The sequence below is a fragment of the Pteropus medius genome, unplaced genomic scaffold (genome assembly GCF_902729225.1).
Source record: "Pteropus medius unplaced genomic scaffold, Ma_sr-lr_union100, whole genome shotgun sequence".
Lineage (NCBI taxonomy): Eukaryota > Metazoa > Chordata > Mammalia > Chiroptera > Pteropodidae > Pteropus > Pteropus medius.
The window spans coordinates 6,939,532-6,954,874 of record NW_024351647.1 but is presented as its reverse complement, the minus strand read 5'-3'; the positions used below and the strand labels follow the sequence as shown (position 1 = coordinate 6,954,874).

At 34.9% G+C, this 15,343-nt stretch overlaps 1 protein-coding gene across 1 annotated transcript in view; it reads right to left on the bottom strand.

The window, feature by feature from the left end:
* LOC120587243 (olfactory receptor 4F15) overlaps positions 1 to 15,343 on the bottom strand; it is a 38,719-nt gene that overhangs the window by 15,515 nt on the left and 7,861 nt on the right. The gene's annotated exons all lie outside the window — the stretch shown is intronic.

Genomic DNA, 15,343 nt, shown 5'->3' with positions numbered 1-15,343 from the left:
TTCTACTTATTTGGATGGGTTTTTCTGTTGTATTTTTAAGTGTCATTATTTCATAGTCATAGCTACATGTGACTATAAATTAAAAGGCTTTTTATAAATTATTTAACTATAAGAAATAATTAAGTGGCAGTGGATTTCATAATTTGAACATCTCTCAGTGTATTGATACCATATCTATGATCACATTGGCAAGTTCTTTCAAAATCTTTATAAACTTTTTTTTAAGACCTGAGATGTAAATTTCTCATATCTATAAATTAAGAAGAGAAGATGAGTTATGTAGAGGAATGAAGGAAAGATAGAAGTAGAGGATGCCATAACATGGCATCCACCATCTCATAGTAGGAGGATAAGTGCTAGAGAAAGTGACACAATTATGGGTTCTGTAAAAAAGATACTGACTAGAGGTGGAGAAAGGAAAGTATGTGAGACCAGAATGACAAAGATGAGTCACAAATCCCAAGTAGAAGAGAAAGAGTGAAAATATCAGAGCTTTACACATGACTCTTCTTACTTATATTTAAAATACTTAACCTCCTTCTGAATTAAATAAATGTATACTAATATAGCAAAACACTAGCTATTATAAGTTTGGCAGAGATTTAAACATTTGATATAATTCAGGGTTCAAAGAGAAATGAGGAAACAGGTAATCTCATAATCTCTGATGGGAAGGAGATTTGATTTTGAGTGGTAAACATACAACGCAATATACATATGATATATTATTGAATTGTACATTTAAAATCTATTTCCAGTCACCCTCAATAAATTTAATTTTAAAAAAAATAATCTACAATGGGAAAGTAAACTGATAAAGCATTTACCAATTGGACAGTACTTTCTAAACTTTATATGTTCATATATTGACTCATATTCTACTTCTAGGGGAAAATCTCTGAATATATGTGCACATGAACAAAGTGGACAAAGAAAAGACACATAGATGTTTGCTGAAATATTGTTGCTTACAAAAGCAAAAGCCTGAAAATAACTTAAATGTGTAGAGACTATTTAAATAATTTCTATTAGATCCTTCCTTGGAATACTATGCAGCCATGTATAATAGTAATGTAGACCTAGATGTACACAGACAAGATAGCAGGAAAGGGGACAGTATCATGTAATCAACTTATCCCATCTGGCTTTTTTTAATTATAGAAATAAATTACATCCATAAAATTGCATAAATAAAAAGAATAGATTGATAGAAAATGCCAAGAATGATACATCAAAAAAATCTATTAACTATAATTATTACTAAGAAGTGGGGTTGAGAAAATTATGCAGGAAAAGGGATCTTTTACTTTTCACTTTATGCTCTGACCTATCTTGAATTTTTGCAGTGAACATATATCAATTTCACTTTTACAAAATGAACAATGTATGTGGATCTTAAAAATTACACAATTTGTATCCTTAGAGAATCAAAACTTCCAAAGATATAATCATTATGTATCTCCCAAATTAAAACAAAAATCAGAGCTATCCCTAAAATATTCACTGAATTTTGTTGCCCTACTCCTCCCTATATCTCTCACTCTAAGCTAAACTACTTCCTCTTTCCTGAACATGCACTCAAATGGTACTTACCTTTCCCTTATACATACACCGAAATATTATGGCTTATGGTTTTCCTCCACATTCTTCACTCAGCCTGCATTGCCCTTGCCTTTATTAGCTCTCTCTAATTTTTCCCATTCGATAGCCCACCGTGCAAAACTCTTTCTTCCATGAAGTCCTCTTTGATATTCTTACTTTCACATGCACTAAAGATAAATTTTTCATATATTATGGTAACCAAACCAAAACATTATTAATAATAATAATAATAATTCAATTAATAGTCTAAAAAGACAACTATTGAATTCTGTCACTATACAGTCTTTTAAATATGTCTCTATAATGGTTTTTTAGACTTTTCTTGACAATGATATAAATAATAATCACATTAATAAAAAGTAACTCAGCTTGGAGTCAATTAGGTTCTCTTCACAGTGATTATCAATAGCAAACTCCTTACTGATGCAAATGGTTTTACTCTAAATTACTCTCCTGGAAGCTGAAAGTTATTCCACCATGTTTTCAATTCCCACTCAATCTCAAATCCCTTTTAATTTTTATACAAAACCTTATTTTATCTTCCAAAAAAAGATGATTTTTTTAATGTATCAGATTAGCAAAGATTGAAAAATTAGGTAATTCCTAGTGTTGGTAAAAAGTTAGAAAACAGGATTGTACACTTATTGTTGGTGGCACTGCTTCCTAGCCAGGCTTTCATGTTCTATCTATCTGAGAACTTGAGGTGTCACACTTTGTACCAGTCTTCACTAGACAGCTTCCTTTTTAAACAAAGGCAGACTAGTAGCTTAAATCTTATCTTTTCAATGAAGATAGAGTAAAACTTAACTCACTACTATGAAAGGAAAACAGGTTTTCAATGGGCATCATCTACTAAGTTCCAGTATGCCTTTGTCATGTTCTGAATCCCACAATTTCACTTAACATATAAGCACTGACTTCTGCCAACCCTCCCACTACTAAGTATAGGATTTAAGAAATGAGAGATACCTCAGAGATTATCTAGTATACAGTTGACTGACTTCTCTGCTCATCCTTGTGTTGACCAACACAAATAGGAAAGAAATTATAAATAATATAAACTTACCACAAATTTAAGCAAGGCTGACAATTCTAAAGTATTTTTAAAGTAGATCAATGTTTAGGATCACTCAGATAGAAGATTCATAATCCTGTATTTCCTAACCTTAGTCTCAGATTACTAACAAGGTTGGGCTTAAATTGGAATTACTGGAAAATAATTTGAGGGAAATAACTCAATCTGATCATTCTCCAAAGTCTCTCCTCTAGTTTGTTCTTCTCAAGATGAGTAGAAAGAGCTCAAGCTATCAATCAAAAGAGTAGAAATATGTACAAGAATGGGCACTAGAGCATATCCTCCCAAAATGTTTGTTTTTACTGCTATCTATGCAGCAAGACTTGTAGAAGGCTGTTGTTGCTAAGACTTGAGTAAAACTTTGCTAGCGACTGTAAAATCCTCTTTTTTTAATTTAAGAAAACCAAAGTACAAAGAGGATAAATGGCTTTGTTGAAGCTAAGAAAGAAGTTGGTGGCAAATCCAGAATTAATATGTTTGACCCTTGGCTTCCAGTCAATTCAGGCTACTTCCACTATACTCTGCTTCTTTTGCTACGATGGTTCAACTTTTGTATCCAGTCTGTACCCCCAGGAAATCATAATATATCAAAGTTAGTTTCTTCAGCATTGTCCAAAATTCTTCAAATTTTATTCCCATTGGACTCAAATCTTCCACTCCTACTTTATTCTTTGCCTGGAGAACAACACTCACGACATCTGTTCACATGTCACTAAAATAACGTTTCCAATACATAACACAAAGTCATGATTTGACTCTACACATCCTGCTGTCTTCTATATTTTGGTTGTGAGTTTATCTGCTGAAATCACCATGTTGAATAACAGAGCTGATTTTATTTCTTCTGGTTGATAAGATTCCCCCTCTTACTGTTCTGTGTGTTTCCACTTAATTTCCGATCTCCGTGAAAGATAGTTTCCATCCATCTAACCTACCTGGACCAACGTTGAAATTATCATAGCAGTAGAGGACCACAGAATGCAAAGCTCTTGCCTTTGAAATTTTATCATCATCTGGCATAAAAAGCCATATGTAATACTTGCATAGCAGGAAAAGCAACCAATTAGCAGCACTGAAGAGTTACTTAAATGTTGCTGTAGAGACTTGAGATTGCCATCCTGAGTACAGTAAGCCAAGGGAGTTGTTTCCAAGGACCACAGAAGTTTGGCCACAGCAACCAAAGGGAAAAGCTAGTAATGGGTCACTTGAGGGAAAGAAGGAAAGGAAACTAGGGATTTTTTGTGTGTGAATTACAGATTGTTTTTAATTTTTTACCGTTTTGTTTTTCATATTTGTGAAGGAAGGAACACCATAAGAATGAAAACATATCTTTTTTAAAAAATGAAAATAATGTTTATCATCTTCATAGGAAGGAAGGGAGGGAGAGAAAAGGAGAAAAAGAGGCCTCCAATGTGGCATCTAGAATGTGATCCATGTTCCATTAGAAAGGATAACTAAATTAAAGATAATAATACATACAGATGGTCCATCAACAGTTAGTTCTTTATTATGTTTGTGATGTGAGAGCTGAAGAGGGTGTTATAATAGCAGCACAAGGGGATGAACTCAAAATGTTAGTGGAGCTGGGTTGAGGCAAATCACTAATGGTTAATCTCTCATAGGTCAGCTTCTTAAAAAGAAACAACAGAATGGAAAACTTCTTCTGGTTTTATCTTTATATCAAAGAATACAGAGTCAGTGAAAGGGCCATTAATGAATTATATAGTACTCTATATCAGTTATCTATTGCTGTATCACAAAATAGATTAAATCAATAACATTTTATTTGCTCATGACTCAGCAAATAGGGCTAAGCTCACCTGGGCTTTCCCATGAGGCATTAGTTCTCTAGGAGCATGACAAGTTGGAGAATGAGATGGCCTCATTCACATGTCTGGGGCCTTAATACTGGCTGTTGGCTGAGCCTCTCTCTCCAAGGACTCTTATATCATTCAGCAGTTTTGCTAAAGCTTCCTTACAGGACAGTGGGAAGACCATAACAAGGCAAAGGCAGAAGCTGTAAATCAATCTATACCTAAATTCAGAATTCATGCAACATTATCCTTGCCTCATGCCACTGGTCAAAGCAATGGACAAACCCAGGCCATATTTAAGACTGGGAAAATAGACTCCACCTCTGGGCAGGAGAAAGTGTGCAATATTGAAGGTATGTTTCTCAATCAACTTGAGACTGCATAACTCCCCATTCTGAGTTGTGTTGATTGACTAAGTGTCAGTTAGAAATAACTTTAATATAGGGGCCTGATATGTGTCCTAAGGTGCTAGTGCTTCAATTTTTACTAACTCAAAGGTGCATCAGCTCTCTTCCATTCTGCTTTTGTCTTAGATTCAACAGATTTGTAATAGTAATTTTAATTTTAATTTTTTAAACAAGTTTGTATCCTGATACTCAGTTAAGCCACACTATCTTCCAGAGTCTTCTGTGGCCCAGAGTCGATCAGCCTCCTAATTGTCAAAGAATATTCAGGAACACTGAGGCAGAGACACAGACACATTACTGGATTTGAGAGAAGACTAGAGGTCCTGTGGGAAAGAAACTTCTCACCATCAACAAATAAGATTGGACATATACAGAACTGTCTGGTGAGGTATCCAAAAGAGGGCAGTCTGGTGCATCTGAGAGAAAGTCATTATGGAAGCAAAAGACATCTGGCAGAGTAGGCCTGGTTTTAGAGGGGGCAGTAATTCCATGTACAGAGCAAGGATGTGCATGACCACCCTCCACTGCAGCTTCTTTTACTCCTTCCCATACCACCTCCAGATTCCCGCATGTCCTTGTACCCTCTAGAAATGAAAGGGCTGTCATACAAAGAAAAGACCTATGAAATTATAGCCCAAATCTCTTGTGTAGGAATCCCCTCTACCAAAAAGGCTGTGAGGAGAAGCTTAAAGCAGATAAAGGAATGACTGCCCAGAGTGTCGTCAGTGGCAAGCAGGTGACTTGGAAATTAGCAATTTGGTAGAAATGGACAATGACTCAAGGAGATATACATTTGCCACAGAATAACTTCTATCCTTGAATCAGAAGAATGGCTATGGCATGGCCATCAGAACAGAGTCTGCACTCATTTTATGAGAACCTTCCCATTTGAGTACTCTAGAGAGAATTCTTAGGCAGTGGAATGCCAGGAAAAGATTGCATTTCTACTTCTCAGAAGGGCCAGAGAAATGAGATTTGGAATGCTGTGGCAGATATGACACATTTATACTCAACAGGTACTGCAGCATGGTGTTTCAACGGTCATACTTTTAATTTTTTAACTTGATTCTATGCCTACTTATTTACTAGTGTGTAATGAAATTTATTAAATGTTGAATGGCTAGATAAATATTTTGCTTACCCAAAATATTATTCTAACTCTTCACCAACTAAAAGATATTCAAAGCCTAGGTTTACAAAATGTATGAATCAACATATGTAGGGAAGGTTTTTTAATAAAACTTCATTTACAGCTGAAAACATTTGTGATCTTCTATTATATAAATGTCTGTGAAGAAAGCCTACTAATACCTGTCCATTTTATTCCATATAATTTACCTAGTAGGGCCTTATATAGATAACCGAGATGTACAATTATTGTTATATGTAGCAGCTGTGATTATTAATTGTGGCCATAAGAAATAAGTTAACATTCTATTATAATCAAAGCAAATTCACAGTAAGTTTGTCTCTGTCTCCAAAATGCATTCTGAATACAACAACATTAAGTATGTGCATTGCTCTAATCATAGGCAAAGGCACTGTTGATCTGCACCTGAGCCTCCTAACTCATTTTCCTTTCTCTACTCTTACCCTCTTAAATCTGTTCCCCAGGAAGAAGTCAGAGTGATATTTCTAGTTGAAATTAAATATATTATCATTCCTCCGCTTAAAACCCTCCACTGATTTCCAGTAAGAAAAAATATAAAAATGAAAGGGGGGAATAGAAAAAGAGAAGGCTGAAGACAAAACAAAGGCCAAATGATAAAAGGCCTCATACCCATATTAATGATGTTTTTCCTGAGAACACTAGGGAGGCATTGAAGTTTTAAGCAGGTCATGTTGTGATAAAATCTTCACTTTTAAAAGGATACATGGTGGCTGCCTAGGTGGAGAATGAATAGAAGAAATTAAGTATAGAGAAGTTCATTAGGAGATTATTACAATAGTTTGATAATAGTGCCTAAAGTGGAGAGTGACACTCAATAATGAAAAAATTGAATAGGCTCAAAAAATATTTAGGAGGAGAGTTTGGAAAAACATGGCAAAGTGAGAGATATCCCCAGATCTCTACACTTGAAACAACAATAAGATGAACATCTAAAACTCAACAAAAAAAACACCTAAATTGCACACCAGCACTTCTGAGCATGGAATCTGCGCATAAAAGTTACCACAGGTCAGAACCCTGGGTATCAGGTGGTGGACTGGGAGAAATAAAAAGATGCTGCTCACAGCTTCCAGAGCTCCCTGTAGGAGGAGGGGAGAAGGTGCAGCAATTTCCATGAACAGCCATGCCTAAGAGTGCTGTGAGGTCCACGCAGCTGGCAGAAGTGCCCAGTCATCAGGACAGAAAGCAGAGAAGCAGGACAACAGAGAAACAACAGTTGATTTTTACCAGCCGCAGTTGCAAAACCAAGCATGAGCCACAGACCCCAACTCCCAACACAGAGGACTCTTCCCCACATACCCTCCGAGAACCATCACTACAGAGCCCAGGTGAATCTGAGCGAACTCTACCAAAACTGTAGCTAACACTGACAGGGACTGAGACTAAGGGTAGCAAGCGTGATTAAATATTTATAAGAAAATAAAAAGGCATTACTAAGGATTTATATAAAGCAAGGATCCAAGAGGCTTACACACCACCTACTGGAAACCAAAAGGAAAGTACCCTCTTTGCAAACAGTATAAAGAGAGACCTCTATATAACAAATCTTCTTTCTGGGGAAAAAAAACGCAGAATACACTTCCATTAAAGCCCAGTAGGAGAAAAAGTCCATTAAACACCATGAACAAACCAAAATGACAAGTCATCTCAAAAAAAAAAGAGAGAAAAAACTCCAGAAAATAAGCATACAGACATAAAAATATCTGACTTAAGTGACAGAGAATTCAGGATAGTACTTCTGAAAAAAATCAAGGAGTTCCAAAATGAGTCATTTTATATATTGAAAAAACACCTAGATGAGCAGAGCCAGGAAATTGAAACCTTCAAAAAGAACCAAATAGAACTTCTGGAGATGAAGAACACACTGCAAGAGTTGAAAATGAAATAGCAAGCTTAGGAAATAGAGTCAACCAAATGGAGGAAATGATCAGTGGTATCGAAGACAGAAATCCAGAAAGAAATCAGAAGGAAGAAGAGAGAAATCGAAGAATAAAAAATAATGAAAGGAAAATTCAAAATCTAGTTGATACCATCAGGGGAAGAAACATAAGAATAAAAGGCATTATCAAAGGTGAGGAAAAGGAGCAGGGACTAAAAAGCCTTTTTAGACAAATAGTTGAAGAGAATATCCCAAATTAAGGAATAAGGTGGAGCTTGGAATTCAAGAAGCCAACAGAACACCCAATTATCTCAACACAAAAAGGCCTTCACCAAGACATATTGTATTAAAATTATCAAAAATTAATGACAAAGACAAAATTCTCAGGTCAACCAGGGAAAAGATGGTAATCTACTTATAAAGGAAAACCCATTGGATTATCATTGGACTTCTCAGCACAAACCTTACAAGCCAGAAAAGAGTGGAATCAAATATTCAAAATATTAAGTGAAAGGAACTATCAGCCTAGAATAATGTATCCAGCTAAGCTCTCCTTTAGATATGAAGGAGAAATTAAGACCTTTCTAGACATACAAAAATTCTCCACTATGAGGCTTGCACTACAGGAAATACTGAAAAGAGTCAGTTCACCTAAAACAAAATGACAAAAAAAACCATAATTAAGAGTAAGATGACTATCAGGCAAATAGAAACAGAAGAGTGCATCCCTTATTAAGAACAGGGCGTTATAAGCTTAAAGTATAAGAGAATTGCTATAGCAAGATAGTAATGAATGTTCAGGATACAAAGGGATAAACTGAGACAACAATGACTGAAGAGGGGAGAATTCAAAGATCCAGATTTGAAAAGGGGAATGGAGATAAGGCAAGTTCAGAAGAAAATGGACAAAGTATACATATAACTATCTTTTTCATATTCATAATGGTAACCATACACCAAATATGCAGAGATGAAGTATACAACATAAAACAAGAAGAACTAGAGGCAAAACCCACAGAAGCCAACCAAAATAAAGAAAACAGAAACACAAGGACAAGGAAGCAATGGAAACACCAAACTGCCAGAAAGCAAAAGATAAAATGGCTATAAGAAAACCTCATATTTCAATAATTACCCAAATGTAAATGGACTGAACTCACCAATAAAAAGGCACAGAGTTGCAGAATGGATCAAAAAACAAAATCCAACCATATGCTGCCTCCAGGAGATTCATCTCAGCTCCAAAGACAAATATAGTCTCCAAATGAAAGGGTCGAAAAAGATATTTCAAGCAAATGGTATTCAGAGAAAAATGAGAGTAGAGGTACTAATATCAGACAAAATAGACTTCAAAATAAAAATGGTAAAGAAAGATACTGAAGGACACTTCATAATGATAAAGGAATCATGCACCAAGAAGACATAACACTTATTAATATTTCTGTTCCCAATCAGGGAGCCCCAAAATATGTAAAGCAATTACTAACAAAACTAAAGGGAGAAATAGACCAAAACATTATCGTCGTAGAGGACCTAAATATCCCACTGTCAGATATGGATAGATATCCAAACAGAAAATCAATAAGGAAATAACATCCTCAAATGATACAAGATCAACTGAACATAATTGACATTTATAGAGGCTTCAATCCCAAAACAGCTGCTTATACATTCTTCTCTAGTTCACGTGGAACATTCTCAAGAATCGACCACATACTGGGACACAGGGATAGCCTCAACAAATATACGAGGGTCATAATGCTTTGAAACTAGAGATCAACTACAAAAAAGAAATAAGGAGAACCATAAATACAGGGAGATTAAATAACATGCTACTGAAAAATAACTAGGTCAGGGAACAAATAAAAAGAGAGATCAAGAGATACATAGAAATGAATGATAATGATACTACAACAATCAAAACTTTTGAGACATGGCAAAAGCAGTCATAAGAGGAAAGTTCATATCATTATAGGCCTATCTCTAAAAACATGAAGGAGCCCAAATAAACAACCTAATGTTTCATCTTAAAAAAATAGAAAAGGAAGAACAAATGAGGCCTAAAGTCAGCAGAAGGAAAGAAATAATCAAAATTAGAGCAGAAATAAATGAAATTGAAAACAAGAAAAAAAAACAATAGAAAACATAAATGCAACAAAGAGCCGGTTCTTTGAGAAGGTGAATAAAATTGACAAATGCCTGGCTAGACTCACTAAAGAAAAAAAGAGAAAGGACACAAATAAAAATAATCAGTGATGAAAGAAGGGAAATTATAACTGACATTGCAGAAATACAAAGGATCACACAGAACACTATGAAAAAATATATAATAACAAATTTAGAAGAAATGGACCAGTACTTAGAAAAACGCAATCTTCCTAGACTGAATCAAGAACTGGAAAATCTAAATAGACCATTCAGCAGTGTGGAAATTGAAACAATCATCAAAAACCTACCAAAAAGTAAAAGTCCAAGCCCAGATGGCTTCACTAGTGAATCTACCAAACATTCAAAGATTTACTACCTATTCTCCTCAAACTCTTCCAAATAATCAAAGAGGAGGCAACACTTCTCGACTCTTTATGAGACCAATATTACCCTGATACCAAAACCTGGTAAGGATAACATAAAAAAAGAAAACCACAGACTGATATCTCTCATGAACACAGATGCAAAAATCCTAAATAGATACTACTGAACCAAATACAGCAACATATTAAAAAGATTATACACCATGATCAAGTGTGTTTCATCCCAGAGGCACAGGGATGGTTCAACATATGTAAATTGATTAATGTGATACACCTCATAAACAAATTAAAAAATAAGAATTATAAAATCATGTCAATAGATGCAGAAAAAGCTTTAGACAAGATATAGCATTCATTTATGATCAAATAACTTAACAAAATCAGTATAGATGAAAGTAACTTAACATAATAAAGGCCATCTATGACAAACCCTCAGCCAATATTATACTTAATGGTGAAAATCTTCCCTCTAAAATCAGGAACAAGGCAAGGATGTCCACTATTGCCACTGTTATTCAATATAACATTGGAGGTCCTAGCAAGTGGAATCAGACAATAAAAAGATATAAAAGTCATCCAAATAGGAAATGAAGAAGTCAAACAGTCACTACTTGAGGATAATGATTCATTATATAGAAAACCCTAAAGACTCCAAAGAACACTACTAGAAACAATAAGCAAATACAGTAAAGTCTCTGGATACAAAAATCAACATTCAAAAATTCATAGTGTTTCTATACTCTAATAATGAAGTGTCAGAAAAAGAAGTGGAAAAAAATAATTCCTTTTGCAATTGCAACAAAAAGAATAAAATACCTAGGAATAAATTTAACAAAACATGTGAAGGAACTATGTAATGAAAACTACAATACCCTATTAAAATAAATTGAAGAAGATACAAAGAAATGGAAAGATATTCTGTGTTCTTGGATTGGAAGAATTAACATAGTTAAAATGACCATATTACCTAAAGCATTATACAGATTTAATGCAATCCCCATCAAAATCCCATCAGCATTTTTTAAAGAAATAGAACAAAAAATCATCAGATTTGTATGAAAGCACAAAAGACCTAGAATTGCCAAAGCCATCCTGAGACAAAAGAATGAGGCTGTAGTTATCACTCTGCCCGACTTCAAATTATACTACAAAGTTACAGTAATCAAAACGGCATAGTATTGGCAGCAAAACAGACACATAGACCAGTGGAACAGAATCGAAAGTCTAGAATTAAACCCATATTTATATGGTCAAATAAATTTCGACAAAAAAGCCAAAAACATACAGTGGATAAAAGAAATCCTCTTCAATAAATGGTGCTGGGAAAACTGGAAAGCCGCCTGCAAAAGAATGAAACTAGACTGTTGTCTATCAACACACCAAAATTTACTCAAAATGGATTAAAAACCTGAATATAAGACCTGAAACAATAAAATGCATAGAAAAAAAAACATAAGAACGAAACTGAAGGAACTTGGACTTAAATAGGATTTTATTTTATGAGTTTGACCTCAAAAGCAAGGGAAGTTAAAGATAAAATAAATGAATGTGACTACATCAAACTAAAAAGCTTCTGCTCAGCAAAAGAAATCATCAAAAAGGTAATAAGAGAACCATCTGAATAGAAAAGTATATTTGCAAGCAACACTTCCAATAAGGGCCTAATATCCAAAATATACAAAGAACTCATACAACTCAATACCAAAAAAAAAAAATCAAACGATCCAATCAAAAAATGGGCAGAGGACCTGAACAGACACTTTTCCCTAGAGGACATACAAATAGCCAACAAATATATTAAAAGATGCTCAACATCGCTAGCTATTAGAAAAATGCAAATCAAAACCACATTGAGATACTGCCTCACATCTGTTAGAATAGCTATAATCAACAGGACAAGTTGGTTATAATCAACAGGACAATGTTGGAGAGCATGTGGAGAAAAAGGAACCCTCATACGCTCTTAGTGGGATTGCAAATTGATACAGCCACTATGGAAAACAGTATTGAGGTTCCTAAAAATACTAAGAATTGATCTACCATATGTTCCAGCAATCCCTCTACTGGATATTTACCCCCAAAGACTTGAAAATCCATAGCCAAAAAGATATTTGCACACCGATATTCATAGCAGCATTGTTCCCAGTGGGCAGGACATAGAAGCAACCAAAGTGCCCTATGATAGATGATTGGCTAAAGAAGCTATGATACATATATACAGTGGAATATTACCCAGCCATAAGAGATGAAATACTGCCATCTGCAACAACATGGATGGACCTCGAGATAATTATACTAAGCGAAATAAGCCAGACATAAAAAGTTGAAAATCACATGGTATCACTTATATGTGAGATATAAACCTAAAAGCAACAAATGAACAGGACAAACAGAGACTCATGGACATGGACAATGGACTAGTAGATACCAGAGTAGGGTGGGGCTGGGGAGGGGGAGGTAAATAAGGTAAAGGGGGTCAAATATATGGTGACAGAAAGAAATCTAACTATGGGAGGTAAACAAACATTGTAAATATATATATGCCTTACTGTTAAAGTATACAGCTGAAACTTATTGGATTTGTTTACCATGTCACCATAAAAATAAATAAATAATTAGTTAATTTTTAAAAAGATATTAATTTTGGAGGTAGAATGTCTAGGCCTTAGTAACTGATTGGAAGAAGAGATAATAAAGAGAATTTTTTGCCTAATGAATTGTGTTACCATCCACAAAATAAGACAGTGGTTTAGAAGCTGGTTTTGAAAAGCAAAGTGATAAATTCAACTTGTGACAGGTTGGATTTCAGTTATTAGGCAACATCCAAGTAACAATTCCAGAAGGCAGCTAGATATATAATATATGGCTGTAGCTCAGCAGAGTTATCTGGGCTCAATATTTATATTCTACTATCATAAGTACATGGGTACATTTTATGTCGAAGAAGATAAAATCACCAAAGGACATTGTTTAAAATGAAAACAGACCTGAGGCAGAGTCCTATGGAGTGTCAGGATTTAAGGGATAGTCAGAGAAATAAAAACCAACAAAGAATACTGAGAAGAAATGGTAAAAAGTATTGAGAAGGAGCCAGAGACAGAATAAGTAAAACCATGAGAGTGACAAGGGAAAGAGCATTTTTTTACAGCTTTATCGAAGTGTAATAGACAATTAGTTGCTCATATTTACAGTGTACAATTCAATTTTTTTAATTATAGTTGGTATACAACAATATATTAGTTTCAGTTGTACTGCATAGTGATTAGAGATCTATATAATTCACATAGTGCTCACCCCAATAAATCTAGTACCCTTCTGCCCCCTTACATATTTATTACAATATTATTCACTATATTCCTTATGCTATACTTTATATCTCCATGACTATTTTGTAACTACCCATTTGTACTTCTTAATCCCTTTGCCCTTTTTCACCAACTCCCCGCCGCCAGCTCTCTCCCATCTAGTAACCCTCAGAATATTCTGTGTCTATGAGTTTGTTTTCATTTTTGTTGTTTATTTTGTTCTTTAGATTCCACACATATGTGAAATCATATGGCATTTGTCTTTCTCTATCTGACTTACTCTATTCAGCACAATACTCTCTAGGTTCATCATACGAAATCTTTTTCCAACCCATTCCTTTTAGTCTGTGTATGTCTTTTAATGTGAAGTGAGTCTTTTCTAGGCAGCATATGTTTTCTTATCCATTCAGCTTCCCTGTCTATTGATTAGAGCACTAATTCTTTTTTATTTGAAGTACCTGTTGATAGATATGTAGTTATTGCCATTCTTTATTCATATTTTTGATACATTGTTTTCTTCTTCTTAAAGAAGTTCCTCCAACATTTCCTGTAATACTGGCTTGGTGGTGATGAACTCATTTAGCTTTTAATTGTCTGGGAAGCTCTTTATCTGTCCTTCAACTCTAAATGATGGCTTTGCTGGATAAATTAGTCTTGGTTGTAGATACTGGGTTTTCATTACTTTGAATATTGTGTGCCAATCCTTTCTGTCCTGCATAGTTTCTTTTGAGAAATCAGCTACCAGTCTTATGGAAGCTCCCTTGTAGGCAGCTAATTGTTTTTCTCTTGCTACTTTTAAGATTCTCTCTTTGTCATTCTAATATAATGTGTCTTTGTGATGGTTTCTTTGGGTTAATCTTTTGGGGGACTCTCTGAGTTCCCGACAGTTATTTCCTTCACCAGGTTAGGGAAGTTTTCCATCATTATTTCTTCAAATAGATTTTCAACTTCTTGCGGAAAGAGCATTTTTAAGAAGCCAAAGTTCTCAACAATGTTTAATTTCATTCAAAAAAAATCAAGAAAGAAAAACACCGGGCTAGTATCAAGAAAATCATCAACAAAGAGTAGCAAGCAAGAATAGCAAAGTCATAGCAAGGGTATAATACTCTCTCAAGATATTTGCCTATGAATGGGGAAGGTAGTGTAGTAGGCTAAAAATGCCCCCCTCCAAAAGATAACTACATCTTAATCCCTGGAACCTGTAAATGTTACCTTATGCAGTCAAAAAAAATGGGGGGGGGGAACAATCTTTACAGATGTGATTAAATTAAGGACCTCGAGATGGGGAGATTACTCTGGATTATTCAAGTGTGTTATAAATGTAGTCAGAAGTGTCTTTATAAGAGACGAGCAACAGGAAATTTGAGATAGAAGAGGAGGAGGCAATTGTGGCCACAGAAGCAGAGATTGGAATGATGCTATCACAAGCTAAGGAATACTTATAGCCACCACAAGCTATAAGTGGAAAAAAAGGGATTCTCCTCTACAACTTCTGGAGGGAACATGGCCCTGCTGACACCCTTATTTCAGCCCAATAAAACTGATTTTGGACTTCAGGC